This window comes from Carassius carassius, chromosome 7 (assembly GCF_963082965.1).
Source record: "Carassius carassius chromosome 7, fCarCar2.1, whole genome shotgun sequence".
Taxonomy (NCBI): domain Eukaryota; kingdom Metazoa; phylum Chordata; class Actinopteri; order Cypriniformes; family Cyprinidae; genus Carassius; species Carassius carassius.
Window position 1 is genome coordinate 22,014,228 of NC_081761.1, and position 19,242 is coordinate 22,033,469.

Below are 19,242 nucleotides of genomic sequence, written 5' to 3' on the forward strand. Positions count from 1 at the left end.
GAGGGACTCGTCAGAAGCTGGTCTGGTATGATCTCGTGGTCGCAACCTCTAGCAGGAACAACCTCCACGGGCTTGACAAGGCAAACAGGAACACATCTCCACGGCCATGACCCAACTGGCAAAGACGACCTCGTAACCGGACCGACAGGAACATTTTACATGACCATAACTTGACAGGCAGGAACAACGTCTAAGGCCTTGACCCAACTGACAGGAATGACCTCTGTAGGTCTGACAGGACAGGCAGGAACACTTTACATGGCCCAGATGTGACCGGTAGGATCAACACTTGAGGACATGACAAGACAGGAACAATCTCTATGGCCAAACAGACAAAGTAGGTAGGGGCAACCTCTGAAGGTATGATCTCTGGACACTTGACAACATCTGTGGACATGACAGGAGTGATCTCTGGACACTTGACAACATCCTCTGAACACTTGATAACATCCTCTGGACACTTGACAACATCCTCTGGACATGACAGGAGTGATCTCTGGACACTTGACAACATCCCCTGGACACTTGACAACATCCTCTGGACATGACAGGAGTGATCACTGGACACTTGACAACATCTGTGGACATGACAGGAGAGATCTCTGGACACTTGACAAAATCTTCTGGACACTTGACAACATCGGTGGACATGACAGGAGAGATCTCTGGACACTTGACAACATCTGTGGACAAGACAGGAGAGATCTCTGGACACTTGACAACATCCCCTGTACACTTGACAACATCGGTGGACATGACAGGAGTGATCTCTGGACACTTGACAACATCTGTGGACAAGACAGGAGAGATTTCTGGACACTTGACAACATCTTCTGGACACTTGACAACATCGGTGGACATGACAGGAGAGATCTCTGGACACTTGACAACATCTGTGGACAAGACAGGAGAGATCTCTGGACACTTGACAACATCCTCTGTACACTTGACAACATCTGTGGACATGACGGGAGTGATCTCTGGACACTTGATAACATCTGTGGACATGACAGGAGTGACCTCTGGACACTTGACAACATCAGTGTGGCTCGTCACCTCTCGCTGAAGGCTATCCAACCGTGTGAGGAGTTCGAAGACTCGGGCACTAAGAGCGTCCACATCCTGTGCAATGGTGTTGAGCTGAATGGCATCAAACTCCCTGCTGTATGAGAGCCGAGCGAAGTGGATCAGATCCCGCTGAATCCATAATTGGCCAGACTGTTCTGTCAGGAGAAACGGGCTGGATTCAGTTGCGGGTTACACTGAGCTTTATTGAAAGCAGATAAGACAAGGGGAAAACTCAGATCAAACAGGTAGACGCAGTGAGCTGTCAAACCATCCAAACACACACTCACAACCCCAAAAGGCAGGTGATTAGCCCGAACCCTGACAAATTGTATATACAGGTGCATCTCAATAAATTGGAAAAGTTCATTTCAGTAATTTCACTCAAATTGTGAAACTTGTGTATTAAATAAATTCAATGGACACAGACTGAAGTAGTTTATGAAGTAGTCTTTGTTTATTTTAATTGTGATGATTTTGGCTCACATTTAAAAGACTCAAAACACCTGAAAAGGTTTCCTGAGCCTTCAAAATGGTTTCTCAGTTTGGTTCACTAGGCTACACAATCATGGGGAAGACTGCTGATCTGACAGTTGTCCAGAAGACAATCATTGACACCCTTCACAAGGAGGGTAAGCCACAAACATGCATTGCCAAAGAAGCTGACTGTTCACAGAGTGCTGTATCCAAGCATGTTAACAGAAAGTTGAGTGGAAGGAAAAAGTGTGGAAGAAAAAGATGCACAACCAACCGAGAGATCCACAGCTTTATGAGGATTGTCAAGCGAAATTGATTTAAGAATTTGAATGAACTACACAATGAATGTACTGAGGCTGGGGTCAAGGCATACAGACGTGTCAAGGAACTACAGTTGTTGTATTCCTCTTGTTAAGCCACTCCTGAACCACAGACAACTGCAGAGGCGTCTTACCTGGGCTAAGGGGATGAAGAACTGGACTGCTGCCATTGGTCCAAAGTCCTCTTTTCAGATGAGAGCATGTTTTGTATTTCATTTGGAAACAAAGATCCTAGAGTCTGGAAGGGTGGAGAAGCTCATAGCCCAAGTTGCTTGAAGTCCAGTGTTAAGTTTCCACAGTCTGTGATGATTTGGGGTGCAATGTCATCTGCTGGTGTTTGTTCATTGTGTTTTTTAAAAACCAAAGTCACTGCACCCGTTTACCAATAAATTTTTTAAACACTTAATGCTTCCTTCTGATGACCAGCTTTCTGAAGATGCTGATTTCATTTTCCAGCAGGATTTGGCTCCTGCTCACACTGCCAAAAGCACCAAAAGTTGATTAAATGACCATGGTGTTGGTGTACTTGATTGGCCAGCAAATTCACCAGACCTGAAAGAAAATAAGTACCTTTAGCTTTGCCAATAAAAGTTTTTTTTGAAGTGTTCTACCAATAGTGCCTGAAGTATATTTTAATTTTTACAGTGATGAATATTTGTTGGAGTAACAGATTTAATTTGCCTCATTAGGAACCAGTATAATCAAGAAATTCATTTTGTCTGGTCCTTAACATTGAATAAAAAGGGATTTTTTTTTACCTCCATCTTCTTCAAATCTTGTTTTCACCCTTATTTACTCATTATTTTACACAGTTCTGTTTATCAGACTGGTTATTGTGACTTTATTTATATTTCTTAAGTGCCACATCTAGTTTCTTTCACTAGTGGAACTGTGGTAGACTGTAAAGTTGTTTTTCTCTCTGTAGTTATGCAAAGCTCAATAATTAATGCGTTAGGTTGAACACATGACGCTGAAAACACCTGCAGCAAGAGAAAAGTTTCTTTTATTGTTATTCAAGTTTCCAAACATTCTAAAATGGTTCCTTACACACAAAAAAAGACCTTGCAGGAATTATTCTGCAGGGAAAACACTGAAACATAGGTCTTTTTTAGTAAACTGCACACATTTCAAGACATCTCACACAAAACACAATGTCACCCTTTTTTTGAAAGTTGAAAATCTGCAAAATAATAAATATCAAAAATGATTTCATTTGCTTGCTTTGGTAAATTCTATGTGGCTTGTGGTGCAAGTACAGCATTAGTCTGGTCAGCATAAGATATTGAGTTAATGAACTATGCATACGTGCATGGTTGGAAGTAGGATCTATTTGTCATATCAATTTTGCAAGTTAATTGAATACACACAAACCACAACTCATTCGTAATTTTAGTCGTAATTATGCCTTGCAATTCCTATATAATGCATGTGTGGATCTCGTTGCATAACTTGCATTTTATTATTTGGACACATTTATTTCTGTTAAGATAATATGACATTAATACACAAAAGCTTCCATTTCAGTGGTCAACACCACGCATCTCAGGAACATAAAAAAGAGACACTTACAATTTTGAATGTTAATGCTCTTGACAACCTTAATTTCAGATTTAAATTTCTTTCTCATCCACCCCCCTCTTCCGTCTCGCCTCCCACCATCTCTCTCCTCCTCACTCTCCTCCCCTGAGAAAATATGCAATAGGAAACACCCATTTCATCGAATAAGAAAAGATGGGACACCAACAGAGATATTCTTTACCTTATTGGTTTAATTTCCTAATCCTGCACATCAGAATGCCAATTTATTATTCAAAGCCACAAATGTCTGGTCTGAGACTTTTAATTTTACAGGTTATTTCTTCAAAATCACATTCTGCATCGTAGGGAAGGGCCTGTATTTGATTGTTAGAGAAAGTACTATTGATCTGACAAAAGATTAATGGATGTTCAGACTCACAGTAATCAACCTCTGTCAGCTGCTGTTGCCTTGTAGAAAGTCTTCATTACAAGACATGAGCACGCATACAAACACATTCTAGTTACATAAAAGTGCACGGACACACACACACACACACACACACACAAACAAACACAAAACTCCTGCCTTCCACGTTCCACCTCCTTCCACCAGCAGTCCAGTCTATTTTCACAAATAAAACTGCCACTGAAACAGTTTTAGCACATAAAGAGTCATAAAACGTCCCAGCGCATGTCAGATCACTGGATTGAACGAAGCCACAACACTTCTTCATAATGAAACCACAGGAACAGGATTAAGAGCAGGCTTATCGCTCACAGATTTAAAATGCTTTTTCATCAGAAATGTTAACATCAGCCAATCCATCTGAGCCAACAACATACACATATTCACTACATAAATGTTTAACATTGATTAAGTTAGCTGATGTTTAAAGGGATAATCCACCCAACTGTATGCCTTTCATTCATCTGTGGAATATTAAAGAAGGTATTCTGATAAATAATTCTGTGTTTTTGCAACCAATGGAAGTCTATGGGTCCCAGTGTTGTTTGGTTACCAACATTCTGCAAAATATCTTCTTCTATGTTCTACAAAGGAAAAAAAAGTCATAGGTTTGAAACTACATGAAGGTGAGTAAACGATGACAGAATTTTCCTGAGGGGTGGAGTATAAGTGCCTCACATTATATGTCCCTGCATGTCATGTATAACCTCACAGAATACTAATTTAATTCAGACTTCCATATATTCACTATATTTCCAAGACTTCTGATTTATCAGCCATTATAGGTAAATGACTAAGAATAACAAAGTTATTACTTACAAGTGTCACCCTTGTACTGTTAGTTGTGTTTTCTTTTCCCATGTGCTCTGTGTGACCTAGTTTCTGTCTCCCGTTCATTAAGTCATTTGGTTCAGGTGTGTCCAGTTTAATTATTGTCATTTGACAACCTACTGTACTTAATTTGTGTTCTATTAACTGTTTGCTGTCTGGTCTACTTTAGTGCCTATGTGTTCATCCTGCCTTTCCATCCTGTGTTTGCCCTATTGTGGAATATTAAAGACTATTTGCATTCATCTTCATCTTCTTTGTGTGATTATCTCACCTCTTGCCACCTCTCTCACGCCACTTGCCACCTGTTATTTACTACTTACCTTGTTTATGTTTGATTTAATAAATCCTTGTTTCGTTTATCCCTCGGCTTCGTGTTCCTTCCAGCAGCATAAGCCGTGACAGAAGACCCGACCTAAAAAGTTATAAACTGCGTGTTTTCCCTCCGTTTTGTTTTCCGTTTTTTCACTGTCTTTTTCTTTCCGTAGTGTGTCATGGATCCCCTCTATCGCCCCGAATACCTCCTCCTCCTGCTGGAGCAGGAGGGACTGTCTCTCGAGGACCATACCAGACGGTTTCTCTGGATAGCTAATGCCACCAGCTACCCGGACCACGCGCTCTGCACCTTTTATCACGCCAGCCTGAACTCCAGGTGCAGAGCGTTGTCACCCGAAGATGGTCCTCGGGAGGATTTCGCCGCGTTCATAGAGTGGAATCTGGTGAGAAATGGGTCACCTCTCACGGTCGGCCCAATGGAGGATCTCGCCAGGTCCACTCTGGACCCAGAGCCCAGCCTACAATCTCCCCACGGTACGAGGCATAAGCCCGAGCCCACCGATGACGGAGAGCCAGAGAGCAACCCGTCAGACCAGGTGCGAGAGCCGGCGACACTGCCCGTCACGAGGGAGCAAAATGTGGAGCGCCAAATGGGTCAAAATGAGGGGGTTTCCAGTTCACCTATGCCTGATCCTCCTGTAAGCCCAGGACGGGCTCGTGATCCTCTGTTAAGCCCAGGAAGGGCTCCTGATCTTCCGTTAAGCCCAGGGCGGCTCCTGATCCTCCTGTAAGCCCAGGACGGGCTCCTGTTCCCCCGTTAAGCCCAGGACGGGCTCCTGATCCTCTGTTAAGCCCAGGACGGGCTCCTGATCTTCCGTTAAGCCCAGGACGGGCTCCTGATCTTCCGTTAAGCCCAGGACGGGCTCCTGATTCCCCGTTAAGCCCAGGACGGGCCCCTGATCCCCCGTTAAGCCCAGGACGGGCTCCTGATCCGCCGTTAAGCCCAGGACGGGCTCCTGATCCCCCGTTAAGCCGAGGACGGGCTCCTGAACCCCGTTAAGCCCAGGACGGGCTCCTGAACCCCCGTTAAGCCCAGGACGGGCTCCTGAACCCCCGTTAAGCCCAGGACGGGCTCCTGATCCCCCGTTAAGCCGAGGACGGGCTCCTGAACCCCCGTTAAGCCCAGGAAGGGCTCCAGCCCCAGAGCTTACTCCAATGCCTGCTCCTCCAAAATTCCCACCCTCCCACCCACTCCTGCCTCCTCCTCCGCTGTCGTCTGGCTGCCCCTCTGCTCGCCCTCAGCCTACCATCATTGTGGTGCGAGCTCAGCGGGACCGCCATCCTCCAGCGACGCCTTGGTCGGCGTCTCCCTCACCTCCGCCTCCAGCCTCTGAGGCCTGGACTCCGCCTCGGCCCGTTGACCCGTCGGCTCCACCATGGCTCCTAGCTCCTTCCTTTCCGCCGTGGCCCGGCAGTCCGCAGGCTCTGCCTGGCTCCCTCGTCCCTCCGGCTCCGCCTTGGTCTGGCGTCGTCCATCCTATGCCTCGGGACTCCACTCCTCCGGCTTCGCCTCATCCCTCCGTCCCTCCGGCTCCGTCAGGCTCCTTCATCCCCTCGGCTACACCTCAGTCCTCGGTCACTCTGGCCTCACCGCGGCCTTCCGGATCCACATCGCCGCGTCAGTCACCAGAGCCATCAGTTCCGCCTAGGACCTCCGGCTCCTCCCCGTCACCCTGGCTCTTCGGCTCTCCGTCTCCGCCTCGGGCTCCTCCTCCACTTGCTCCGTTGCCGTGGGTCGAGTCCCTGGAGTCGGTGACTATTCCTCCTCCATGGCTCCTTCCACCGTCGGCCCCACCTTGGGCCGTTATGGCTGTGGCCTGGGTCCTGCTGGGTACCTCCTGCTTCAGATCCTTCCTGTCTCCTCCCTGGCTCCTCCCTCCGTCATCTCCTCCCTGGCTCCTTCCTCTGTAGTCCCTGTCTGCTGGCCCCCTCCTGGGAGGCTGTCCTCCACCGGAACCTCCTCCCAAGTTCCCACCCACGCCTCCCTTTGTTGTTTCTACGGTGCGAGGACGCACCTACCGGGAGGGGGGAGTACTGTCACACACCTGGACTCATTTTGTTTGTTTTTTGCCCCTGTGACCCAGTTTCTGTCTTCCGTGTTCGGTTTGAATAGTTCCCAGGTGTGTCTATTCTATTTCCCCATGTGTTCCATGTCCCGATTAATTTAGTCATGCCATCCACCTGTGTTTTCCCAATTATCGTTTGTACTTAAGCCTTGTCCTTTCTGTTCTGTTTTGTCGGGTCTACTCGTCTACTCGTTACTTGTCAACTTGTCTACTTGTCAACTTGTTACCTGTTACTTGCCACATGCCACTTGCCACCTGTTATTTACTACTTACCTTGTTTATGTTTGATTTAATAAATCCTTGTTTCGTTTATCCCTCGGCTTCGTGTTCCTTCCAGCAGCGTAAGCCGTGACAAATGGAGGAAAATTTGCAGTTTGTCACAGAGCTAACAATATCCGTAATATACAGAGCCATATTTAAAGAACTAAATTAGTAAACGAGCGGTGAGGAAGAGGTGTGTCTTCAGCTGATTCTTGAGATTCTTGAGAGAAAGCCTTTTATTGACAACAACAATAAGTTTATGCAACGACTCAGTATTTGCAGTTGACCTTTCTATTTCAAGACCTCTGCAATTCGCCCTGGCATGCTGCAATCAACTTCTTGGCCACATCCTGACTGATGGCAGCCCATTCTTGCATAATCAATGGTTGGAGTTTGTCAGAATTTGGGGGGGGGGGGGTTTGTTCGTTTACCCCCCTTTTGATGACTGACCACAAGTTCTCAATGGGATTAAGGTCTGGGGATTTTCCTGGCCATGGACCCAAAATTTTGATCTTTTGTTGACACTTGTAGTTCAGTTTCTTTTGTTTATTTCACGAAAAAGGAAAATGATACATTTGGTCCTGGTCTGCTTAGCGTTCACACTGGCGTTTTTGACAGCGAACCTAAAGACAGCGAACCTAAAGGCATAGTGATACGTCCAAAACCTGATTGGTTGGCTTGAATGACATATATCGTGATGGAACTCACCGAACACCCCAAGTGAATTAAACTTAAAAATGCAAACCGCAAACCTATCTGGTTCATCTTGTCATATTTTACCCATTACAATTTGGGACTGGCATTGGAACTTTTGTCCCCTTACAGCAGATCTTTATGTGTACAGAAAAGGATTTCTTTCTGCTGCTTTTACTCCTTTACATATTATGAGCTTTGTGACTTATAAACTGGTAAAAGATACCACCCTAAGTAAACAGATACAACAAATACATTCAGCCCAGCACACAGCAGTGTTTTGAATGTTTGGTAAGACTGCAAAATATGTCACAAAAGCTGTCCAGTCAGGCTGACGTATTCTTATGCCTATTGTTTTATGTGTATATATATATATATATATATATATATATATATATATATATATATATAAATATATATATATATTTCAATAACAATGGGGAAAAGCTTGTTACAGGAAGATTTGTGTGTGTCTGTGGGATATGTTTGCTATGGTGCCTAGCAAAATCATTCAGAGCTGCTGGGAGCCACACCCTGCCAACCCAGCAGGAGGGAGGGAGAGAGAGAGAGAGAGAGAGAGAGAGAGAGAGAGAGAGAGATGTTTGCCCTGACACCCAGAGAGAACACATCAGACTAACCCAGAGAGGTGACAAACAAAAAGGACATAAAAATTACCTAAATGCATATATAAGATGCACAAAATACAGGGATCAAACCTCCCCAACCTATATACACAAACGCAGTACAATACTGCACTGTAACACTAAAAAAAATCATTCTTCAGATCATCATCATCATCACTCCTTTTAATACCAACACTTTCAGATCTGCTTGACAGTGGAACCTTTATAATAATAAAATTATTTTCCAAAACCATGCCTTCCCATTCCATTGTTTCCATGTTTCCACAGTATTTCATTAAAACAAATACAGAGGGCAGTTTGCAGTATTGTAAGGTAGAAATGCTGTACTGATCCCAGGTCAGCAGACAAAAGGCAGAGAATGCTGCCGTGATGATTGCAGACTGCCATTAGCTGTCTCTTCCTTTTAATTGCAATTGATCAAAAAAGCACAATGTAGCAATTGATCCAAAATCAATAACCTAAGGTCTATTGTAAAACTCAATCCCATGAACAGGTCTTAAGGTCTAAGACCCGTTTTCTTTGTGAAAATAATTATATTTTAATTTTTTTCTATTAAGAATAGACTATTATCTGATATATATTTTAAACATATATTGTATTTATATACAGTATAAAATAGGACCAGGACTTTTATATAATACTAACTTTGATCAAATGGATTGTCGAACAATGGAATGTCCTTTTTAAAGGAAGCAGATGAGAGTATCGACACACATGGACTGCATGTGTGGTAAAATCCATGCATGACCACACCCTGATGTCAGACTGCAACGTTTTCCTGCTCTTTCTCCCTCACACTCAGCACTGCAGTTATTATGTAACACACTGCCAGTGACTCTCTAACACATATCTCATATGTGACTTTCATCATTCAGCTCTTGCACCCTTCACTGTTCACAGTCAGCCAACTGTTCTGCCATCATCTCATCAAACTCAGCCTTAAATCAAGCACTGCAACTGACTATATCAGATTTGGGCTGATCATTGTGTCTGTGATACAAGATCAGAACGATGATGTTAATTGCTTAAGTCACGATCAGGGTGAATAGCACAGACTTTGACAAGCATATCTGGATATTCTTTAAATAAATATAAAGGATGCTAAAGAATGAGTTATTCACTCATCTGATGTGATCCATGTTATTTTGGAAATACTAATATGCTCTCATATATTTACAGATTTTTTTTTTCTATATGGTATAGTAAGATATTAATGAGAAACCAGTTAACTATATTATAACTATAATTATATCTTCCACAGCCAATATACCTACCTTTGTCTGTTTATATAATATAATATAATATAATATAATATAATATAATATAATATAATATAATATAATATAATATAATATAATATAATATAATATAATATAATATAATATAATATAATATAATATAATATAATATAATATAATATAATATAATATAATATAATTTGGTTATATATTCTTTTTAAGCTACACACTTTTAATGTCCCAACACGAGCTTTGTCGAATTCAAAGGCATTAATTGAACTACCACGCCACCTTATGGTCAGTTGGAACATGCATTATACAAAATGGTTAAATGATGGCATTTCCCATAAAATGTTTTATAAAAGACTATATTTTCTCCCTTTTCAAAACAAAATAAAACAAAACACAAAAAAGGAAAAAACATACAAAAAAACACTAAACAAAAAACAAAACAAATCTAAACAAAACCTTCTCTTTCGGATGGCAAAAATGGCATACAACATCAGGGATCTAAAGACAATAGGTGGGTGGATCTTGCAAAGCTATCGGGTGCAGCAGTAAACAGGAATGTGAATTATTATTGAGATCACTAACCCAGCTCTGCAATCACTGTGCCCCAGAGCTCTTAACCCCTACTGGATAAACTCAGGTTAGGTGTGGAGGACAGATAACAGTGTATTATTCTAGTACAACCCAGTCATTTACCTGCCTGGATTCATTTAAATTATAATTAAAACAAAAGAACTGAAGTCAATTGCCACAAGATAATGCAAACCGGCTTCTGCTCTAAAACCAGTTCATCCTGGTGAATATTGAGGCTGTTGTCATCATAGTGTCTATAATTGCATGCCTGTGAGAGAATGAGGAAGTGCCAGACTGCAACAAATATGCGATTTATGTTTAATTGAGCTTATGGGTTCTGCTTGGATTTACCAGAGTTTTTTTTAAATTTTTTATTAAAATATATGTCCTAAACAGATAATGTAGGCTACCTGCAGAGCAACTTAAGTAAAAGTAAATACATATTTCCTACATTTAAATGGTCCAGTACAGAAATAGTGAAGTCTTCAGATGTCAGGCCATAACGAGTAAAGACTTTATATTTTTATCTGTTTGCATCACTGTGGTCGGTCTAGATTTAATGAACTAATCATTATGCTTACAGTTTGCACTTCAACAGTAGCATATTGAAAATGAAATTATTTTATTTTATTCAATGAACAGATGATTCGTAACTAGATAATGCTTTGCATATGTGCATTGACTGTAATGACAGAGATGGACAAACTCCTCCAGCTGAATCTGATTCCTTTCAAAGTTTTTTTTTTCATCCACTAACTAAACATCTTGTGGAGTTTTTCCTTGACATAGCTGACTTTGGTTTGCTCTTTGGTTTTAAGGCTTTAGACATTTATTTATGATTTTTGTATAGGTGCACTTAACATGGCTTGTGAAAAGTGCTATTCAAATAAAACTACTTGACTTTGATAACAACAGTCAAATGAAAAAATTAAACATGAACAGGAATGGATTTGAATTTGAGGGACAGAATGCGGGAAGGATACTGAACTAATACCAAATATGAGCCAAATATGAAGAGACCAATGTTAATTTTTGTCTGTAATGTAATGCATATCAATTACTTTGTCTTGGACATTTGAATTCAATGAACTGAAATTGTTTCCTCTCTCTCTTTCTCTCCCTCTCCCTCTCCCTCTCCCTCTCCATCTCTCTCTCTCTCTTTCTCTCTCTCTCTCTCTCTCTCTCTCTCTCTCTCTCTCTGAGCGGATGCTGTGTGAGTGAGTGGGCGGAGTTTGCGGTTAGAGTACTGCTGGTGTGAGAGTGCTGAGTACGGGCCGAGTGTGTTTGGACTCTGTGAGTGTGAGTGAATCTAATTTTCTTTCTTTCTGGCTTTTTTTCTGGTCTTTCTTTTTGTTTGTTGTTTTTGTGTGGTTTGGGGGGTTTGTTGTAGTTGTTTTGGGCCGCGTGCCACCTTACCGGGAGCATGACGGCCCCACACTCACGGTGTTGTTTGGGTTCATTGACCCGGCGTCATGGCGTGAAAGTGGCGTCCGCGGTTAGTGTGGAAAAGTGCTGTCTTGCAGTGGGAGAGGTAGTTGGGCATGAAAACATAATGTCTGCCTCTAGGATGAATAATGCCACTGTGGTATTTCTCAGTACTGTCGAAAAAGCCAATGAATTAGTTGAGGCAGGAATCGTTGTTGACGATCTGTTTAACCCTGTACTTCCGCTTTCTACACCTTCAAAGAAAGTCACGCTATCTAATGTACCGCCGTTTTTAAGTGATGAGATACTAGCTAAGGCTTTGTCTCGGTATGGAAAACTTGTCTCCCCCATTAAAAAGATCCCTATCGGTGGTGGTTCGCCTTTATTGAAGCATGTCGTTTCATTTAGGCGGTTCGTCTACATGGTAGTGAATGATGATGCTGATATGGATCTGTCTTTGCACTTTCGGGCGGATGATTATGATTACATCATTTACGTGACATCGGGAAACATGAGATGTTTTAGTTGTGGCCAAACTAGTCATTTAATTCGTGCTTGTCCCGGGAAAAATGCAAACAATGTGTCAGGTGGTGGTGACGTCAGAAGTGATGTTGTTGTTAGTGCTGAAGCAGGGCCGGTTGACGAGGCTCCGGGTGGGTCAGGGACAGGGTTACACGTCTCGGAGGCTAGAAGTGATGTTGTTCCTGTGGTCGCTGTAGCTGAAGAATCTGCGCTTGAAAGTACAGTTTCTGGTGTTACATTAGTTGTGTCTAATGTTCAGGCGGGGGGAGCCGTTATTGAGACGGAGAAGCATTTAAACGATGCTCTCGATGTTGAGCTACAGCCTACTGTGGAGAACATAGGTGACGTCATTCCAATGGAAACGGTGCAGGCAGATTTTAAAGTCCCGTTAAAGAGGAGGAAGCCTGGTAAAACTGGGATTGATAGACAAGCGAAAAAATCAGATACAAGTGAGTTGTATGATGACACGGAAAGTGATAGTGCATCATCTGATTCAAGTGTTTGTCTTTCTCAGAGTGATTTTTCTGGTCATTATGAGGTTGATGATATTAAACTGTTTCTTAGAGCTACTAAGAATAAGAGGGGTGTGTGCATTAATGATTTTTTTCCTAATACAGAGCAGTTTGTTGAGAATACTAAGGCTTTTATGATGGAGGGATCCTTTACAAATAAAGAGGTCTACAGGTTAAAAAAAATAGTGAGGAAACTTAATTCTGAGTGTAGTAATGAGGATAGGGGGGAAACCTAATTCCATGACTTTTGGTGGGTCTTTTCTATGGGCATTGTTTTTCTTTTTTTTCTTTTCTTTAAGTATGTGTCACGCTAATGTTGCTACTCTGAATCTGAATGGTGCCAGAGATATGTATAAAAGAGCAGCATTATTTGAAGTAATTCATCAGAAAAAAATTGATGTTATGCTGTTACAAGAGACACATACTGATTTTAATAATGCTGCTGATTGGGCAGTGGAATGGAGTGGGGTTGCTGTTCTAAGTCACAATACCACAATTAGTGGTGGAGTCGCTGTTCTCTTCGCTAAGGGTTTCAGCCCACACTCTTATCAGGTTGAAGAGGTTATTAAAGGTAGACTTTTAAAAGTAAGAGCCTCTTTTGAAAATGTTGTCTTTGTTTTTATTTGTGTGTATATACCGACTTCAGCTGTTGAGAGAATGCTTTTTTTAAGTACTTTGTCTTCTGTCTTACAAAATGTTGCTGTTGACGAATATTTAATTTTGGGTGGTGATTTTAATTGTACAGAGTCTAATTTGGACAGAAATCATGTGGAACCTCATGTACCCTCACGTCAGCGTCTTGTTCAGTTAAAAAAAACACATGAATTAATTGATATTTGGAGGCAGCTTAATGGAGAAAAAAGGCAATACACTTGGTCTCATGTTCGTGGTAATACATTTTCTTTAGCAAGACTGGATAAGTTTTATGTTTTTAAACATCATGGCAGTATTGTTGAGAGCTGTTCTATTATTCCATCAGGTCTTTCGGATCATAGTATGGTGCAGTGTGGTATCTGTTTAAATTCTATCAAGCCAAAGAGTGCCTATTGGCACTTAAATACCACTTTATTGGACGACAAGTGTTTTAGGGAAAGTTTTAAATTTTTTTGGAGTATGTTTAAAACTACAAAGAATTCTTTTAGAACACTGCAGCAATGGTGGGACTTTGGGAAAGTCCAGATAAAGCAACTATGTCAGCAATACTCTCAGAACGTCACTAGAGAGGTAACCCTGAGTTTGAGCTCCTTAGAGACTGATATTTTAAAATTGCAAGAATTGGCTCACTTGCCTGAGGTGGAGTCTCTTATAAAAAGTAAGAAGACTCAGTTATCTGACCTTTTAGGGGTTAAAACGCAGGGTGCTCTGGTCAGGTCACGGTTTCTAAGCATAAATGAAATGGATGCACCATCAAGGTTTTTCTTTAGCTTGGAAAGGAAAAATGGGCAGAACAGAGTTATTCATGCCTTACGGTCTGAATCTGGAGCATTGCTGACTGACCCTAAGGACATCCGTAAGAGAGCAGTCAATTTTTATGAGTCTTTATATAAAAATGAACTGGGTCCAGATTATAGGTGTGACAGTGCTTTTTTTGAAAATCTTCCTCAAGTGGCAGAGGAAGTCAACGCAAAGATCTCAGGTGCTGTGACCATGGGGGAACTGGTTAAAGCCCTCCAAGGCATGGCGTTGGGAAAAGCACCAGGGATTGATGGTTTGCCTGTTGACTTTTATAAGTCCCTTTGGTCAGAGATTGGAGAGGACATGCTAGAGGTGCTGAATGACAGTTTAGCCGGAGGGCTTCTGCCGTTGAGCTGCCGCAGAGCGGTCCTGACTCTCCTACCCAAGAAGGGTGATCTGACGGACATCAGGTGCTGGCGGCCGGTCTCCCTCCTGTGCGGCGACTACAAGCTGCTTTCTAAGGTCTTAGCTAATCGATTGGCAGAGGTTATGGACCAGGTAATTCATCCTGACCAGACATACTGCGTCCCCGGGAGGTCAATTTTTGATCATGTTTTTCTGATTCGTGATCTTCTTGATGTCTCTAAGAGGCTAAATTTAGATTATGGCTTAATATCATTAGATCAAGAGAAAGCCTTTGATCGCGTTGAGCACACTTATTTATGGAGAGTTCTGGAAGCCTTTGGTTTTTGCAAAACATTTATAGATCATGTGAAAGTTCTCTATAGTGACGTTCAGAGCATTCTCAAGGTTAACGGTGGTTTGTGTGCTCCCTTTAAAGCCTGCAGAGGTATTAGACAGGGGTGTTCCCTTTCTGGTATGCTCTATTCTTTGGCCATAGAGCCTTTATTACAGCAAATTAGGTTGAAACTTGAAGGTATTTCTTTGCCAACGTGTAATTGCAACTTTTCATTATCAGCGTATGCTGATGATTTAGTAGTTATGATTAGTAAACAAAGTGATGTGCAGGTTTTATTTGAATTGCTTGGAGATTTTAAAATATTGTCTTCTGCTAATGTAAATTGGAATAAGAGTGAAGCCCTTCTGATAGGAAGCTGGGAAAGCGGAAAACCACAACTCCCTTCTGGTTTACAGTGGGGAAAAGAAGGATTTCGATATTTGGGGGTTTTTCTGGGTGAGGAGACAGTAGTACAGAAAAACTGGGAAGGTTTAATCGAAAAAGTCAAAGGACGCCTAGGCAAGTGGAAGTATTTGTCTCCAAAATTGTCATATAGAGGACGCATTTTAATTGTTAAAAACTTGGTGGCGTCTTCCTTATGGCATAGGTTCGCCTGTGTAGATCCTCCTTTGCAATTACTTTTAAAAATTCAGACTCTCATGGTGAACTTTTTTTGGGATAGGTTACATTGGGTTTCACAAAATGTTTTGTTTTTGCCTAAGGAGGAGGGTGGCCAAGGACTAATGCATCTTCAAAGCAGAATTGCAGCCTTTCGGTTGCAGTTTGTGCAAAGATTGCTGGATGGACCTTCAGACTGTAACTGGCGCGCTGTTTCATGCCTGATTCTACGGAGTGTTGCAGGTTTGGGACTGGACAAAGCACTTTTCCTGATGAATCCCCTAAAACTGGACATTTCTAAGTTGCCAATTTTTTATAGGAATACTTTTAAAGTTTGGAGTCTCTTTGTTGTTCAACGTCCAGAAAACTCACCTTCTCTTTTCTGGTTACTGGAGGAGCCTTTAATCTATGGCGCTCGGTTGGATTTAACGGACAGTTCCTTTTTTCCTGGACTCAATAGGGTGCTGGTGGGACATGACGTTATCACTTTGAGTCAGCTACTGAACATTGTAGGACCAGACTTCAAGGATGAAGTAGCTCTAGCTCAACACTTGGGAATCAGGTCTATTCGTCTGGTTACCCAGTTGCTCATGAAATGGAAAGCTGCTCTTGAAACAACTGAAATGGAATTGTTAACGGAATATTGTGAAGGCTCTTGTGTTGCAAATCCTAAAGACTCTTTTCCTTGTTTATCTTTGTCCATAAATGTTGAAGGGATCATTTCCCCTTTTTTTTAAAAATTCTGCATCTCTGTGTAAAGACCTTTTTTTAAGTACTGGTAAATCTTTGTACAGGTCTTGTGTTTTGGTGTTTAGCAAAAATGTTTTAAGTGCAAGAGTTGATACTCCCTGGCGTGCTGTTTTTAAACTGGATGAAGGCGTAAAGCCTGAGTGGAGGTCTTTGTATAAACCACCGTTGACCAAGAGAACAGGTGATTTACAATGGAAGATCATTCATGGCGCTGTTGCGGTTAACGCTTTTGTTTCAGTTTTAAACCCTGAGGTTGACTCTGGATGTCCTTTTTGCTCTACTAGAGAAACCATTTTTCATGTGTTCATGAATTGTTGTAGACTACAACCTTTGTTTGAAGTTGTAAGCGATGTTTTTACGAGGTGCAGCGAGACCTTTTCTCTGGAGACGTTTATTTTGGGGTACAAGTATGTGAGGAAAAAAAGTGTTGTCTGTCAGCTTCTGAATTTTGTTCTAGGCCAAGCAAAACTGGCCATTTATTTAAGTAGGAAAAAGAAAATAGAACAGAATCTAAATCAGAATATGGTTGCCTTGTTTTCTAACTTGGTAAAGTCAAGAGTTATGGTAGATTTTTTATATTATAAGTCTATTGATGATTTTGTTACATTTGAATGTATTTGGTGCTACAAGGAGGCTCTGTGCTCTGTTTTTGAGGGTGAATTGATTTTTGTGCTGTGAGTTTTTATTTATTTTTTATTTTATTTTTTTTATTTATTTTGTACATATATATTTTGGTGTAGAAGTCTATGGTAAATACTAGGCAATGTCTTGTATACTGTATTGTAATAAAAGTTTTGTTAAAAATCAAAATCTCTCTCTCTCTCTCTCTCTCTCTCACACACACACACACACACACACACACACACACACACACACACACACACACACACACACACACACACACACACACAAATTAAATAAAAATAAATGACTAAATAAATAAAATGACTAACTAACAAAATTTTATTAAATCTCAATATTGACGACAGGTCAGTGTCAGTGGTGGTTGTGGTGTGGTTTTTATGTGATTAAACAAGAAAATTTTACATCACAGATAAATTCAGTTAAATGTATTTCATATTTTCTTTCACAGTTTTGTTACAAAATAAAAGCCTAAGGTGTTTATCATGGTGCCATGGTAAATTATTTAAATAAACATTATAAAGTTATTTCCTTCTTTCGTTGTATTTTATGTCTGTAATCACTAATTTCCAAGTGTTTCAACCTCTTATTATAAAACAACAAAACAACACGACATCCATAATCTGTGAATTTGAAACATGAATAAAAATGTTGATTTGGCAAAACTAGTCTGGAAGTTTGTACAAAGGAGATATAGTCCGACATATTTGAGATGGAGATCTTCCCATCTTTTAAATACTTTGTTGTGTGTTTCAGTGCCAGCACTGTTTTCAAATAGAGTTAGTTCTAAATGAAGTCCAGGCTTCACTGTGTCAATGATCTGCAGACTCTATGATCTAAAATGACTTGGGTAAAGGTAACCTTAGACATTATGGTTAATATTGCATCCATTAGTGAGTGTAGATCAAAGTGAAATTAGGATTTCACTCTCATCTAACTTCTCTGACAGTAACTGGTCCTCAACAAAAGACCAAATATACTTCTGTAGTGGCTTTAATGACCAGCAGATGTCAGCAGAGTTATTAAACAAAGACGGCAAGGATTCCCTGTCAGGCCTAATAACCCTTTCTGAGCTGACAGACCTCAAAACGTCTCAATTTAACACAAAAATGAGTTTCTTTGTGCCACTGCCAATATTCCATTTATACTTGATCGGAAAATAAATAAATCAAAATGTCTATAATGAAATCCCTCCCTCATTTATTCCATTTTGATTTTATCCTACTTTTCACTTGGTTTCTCCTGCCAGATGGCGACTAGTTTCATCACTCTAATCAGTTTAAGAAGAAAAGCAGCATTTTCATTATTTACAGAAGAGCAGTGTTAATTTTACACAGATTGTTAGCTCTTTGCTAAACGTGACTCTTTTGTAGACTGACATCAACATGTGTTCTTTTAGTTTTCCCAAAATAACGCAATAAAAGAGTTATTAAGGCGTATTAGCAGGTCGTTTCCTAACGCTGAAGGAAAAAAGGGAAATGACAAGCACAACCTACCTCATGCTCCCCTACTAAGCCTAAATAAACTGTGAGGATCTCCTTGCACTACATATTTACGAGTTGGGCTCCCCAAAGGCCAAGGCATTTCCCTGGAAACAGAAGGGGGGTATGGGAAATACCATTCAGTAAAGGCTGCAGGAGAAAAGAGGACCCCACACCAACACTGCTTTTCATAGGTATGTGTACACACACACACCATCTGCCTATGTAACACACTATCCTGTTGAAGTACACACACTTGTATACACGTAGAAACTCACAGCTGTAAGGAAACCGCAAAGACGTCACAGACGGCTATTTTTATGTGCATAGACTAATGCATAAAGCCATTTTAAGGAGTGACACCTCACCTACTAAAATGTTATGATGTGTGGTTTGACCACCAGGTTCACAAACCTGGCCAAATTAGTTTTCTTTCCATTCAGAGAATATTACAATAAAGTGGGCAAAAAACATTCATAGTATTTATAAAACAGTAGGTAAAAAGTCTTCGGATGACGTATTACTTACAGATGAGGCCATAGGAGAGGATTTTTTGAACGATAGTGAAGTGATGCAGCTGACACTGGTAGGTCACATGACAAAAACAACATGGCGAATGTAGTATGTCCAGATCACGTTCATACTATATAGATGTATTCTTTTT